The 1,862-nt window shown below is 44.0% G+C and overlaps 1 long non-coding RNA gene across 1 annotated transcript; it reads left to right on the forward strand.

Annotated features, from left to right (window-relative positions):
- Positions 1–550: 550 nt before the first annotated feature.
- Positions 551–1,862, forward strand: LOC123162435 (uncharacterized). Its single transcript, XR_006481283.1, has 2 exons — positions 551–812; positions 1,480–1,862. It is a non-coding gene; the product is annotated as an uncharacterized lncRNA (long non-coding RNA).

Genomic DNA, 1,862 nt, shown 5'->3' on the forward strand with positions numbered 1-1,862 from the left:
CCTCGTGGATTCAAGACCTCCTCTTGAAGAAGAACGGCTACCTTTGTATCTTTCCTTTGTTGATTTTGAATCGTGTGCTACCTCATGTGTTCGGTGATCTAGCCCTTGTGTGATCGATACTTGTCGGTTGAGTGATTCTCTCGTTCCTCCCCGTGATTTCTCCTTTGTGTTTTCCGCGCGTTCTTCGTGTTTCCCCGTAGGATCCACTCCAAACGTGAAAGATCGGCCCCTAGGGTTCCGCCCTACATTAGAGGCCCATAGGGGGACCAGTAGCCAACCAAAGCGAATGTCCTTGTGTGTGTGCGCGAGCGCGCGTGTGGTCATCCTTGGACGTGTTGCGCGCCGAACAGAACCTCCCGCGTGTGTGGGTTATTTCAAGTAAATTGCATGTTTCATCCATGTACTCGTTGGCTTGTAACAAAACCATCCCCATAGTTGAAAAATGCTCCAATACAATCCCGAGACTTGCTAATACGTAGCAGTCACAGTCCCATGTACGTTTCCTGATACGTTGGGCCCTTTCTCCCCCTGCCACGTCAGCGATGGGGGCTGGTCCAGCTGAACCAACCGACCTCTATTTCCACCATCGATCCCGAGAATTACCTAGGCATCTGTTCGTGTGTTTTCTTCCCCGAGAACTACGTAGCCTGCGGCGGCGGGGGGTTTTGATCGGCGGCGAAGATCGCGGCCGTGGGGGCAGCCGGAGCGGGCGGATAATCAGAGGAGGCCAAGGACGTCGGCAATTTACTCACTGTGAGCCGCGCCGATGGCGCCTATACAGCGGCAGGAGAAGGGGGCCGCCCTGGTGTATGGTACGTTGACATGTTCAGTTCCCATGATGTGTAATCTTGCTGATGGCTTGCTTGCTGAACTCAATCTTCTGGGAACTTCTACACTATTGCTCAGATGTATCCTTGCATCAGTCAGCAGGACACAACTCTACTATCTGACTGACTATTATTTTTAGTGTTTCTTTTTGGTGGAAATAATGTAGAAATTTGACAGTGCATTCCAAAAGTTCAAGAAATAATCAAGAAAGTTAACAGTGCAATCCAGATAATCCTCTCTACCGACTGTAAGATCACTTGTATATACTTAATAACCCTGTCCCCTGATAATGTTTTACAAAAATGTTGACCTTAGTCACTCATGCAAACAAACAAAGACATGGAGAAATCATTGACCCCAATGGGCCGAATATTTCTTAGTATCGTTCATTGCAGCAGATGATTGACCAAGTTAACACCTACAGTAATTTAATTTAATCCTACTAGTAGAAGGCCGGTACAGTTTTGCTATACCATACATAGAAAAGTTAAGAACTGTAGCACTCCAAATTGAGCTAGCTTACTAAAGAAATATGGTAGTACAACTGCAATGAAAATTTATGATTTTTATGCACTAGTTTGCTTGCGGTTTACGCAAAATGAAGGTTTCATCATGAATTGTCTAAAACTCTGTTTTTTATGCATTTAACAGAGTAGATGCTATTGAAGAAATGAGAGTGAGAGGTGAGAAGGAGAGGCAAGGAAATGAGAACAGTATGGGCCAGCAAAAGAATGTCAAAAGAGGAAATTCCATTCATTCCATGAGAGATTTTAAAATGCCAAGAAGGACAAGCATGTTTGATATATTCAGGGACTGATATATCATTGCATATGAAGTGTTGAGAGATGTATTTAGTAAACCTACTGGACTATGCTATGTAGGTTTTATATTTTGGTTCATGAACATCTTTAGTAGAGGGTATGGTCATTAAGATTGAGTGTCATGTCTGTGAGGATCATGTGATGTTCATGATCAAGTTAGTGCCTCTATAATGAACTTGTTGATCTGCTTAATAAAAAACCTTTGAACTCTCC

The sequence above is a fragment of the Triticum aestivum genome, chromosome 7B (assembly GCF_018294505.1).
Source record: "Triticum aestivum cultivar Chinese Spring chromosome 7B, IWGSC CS RefSeq v2.1, whole genome shotgun sequence".
Classification (NCBI taxonomy): Eukaryota; Viridiplantae; Streptophyta; class Magnoliopsida; order Poales; family Poaceae; genus Triticum; species Triticum aestivum.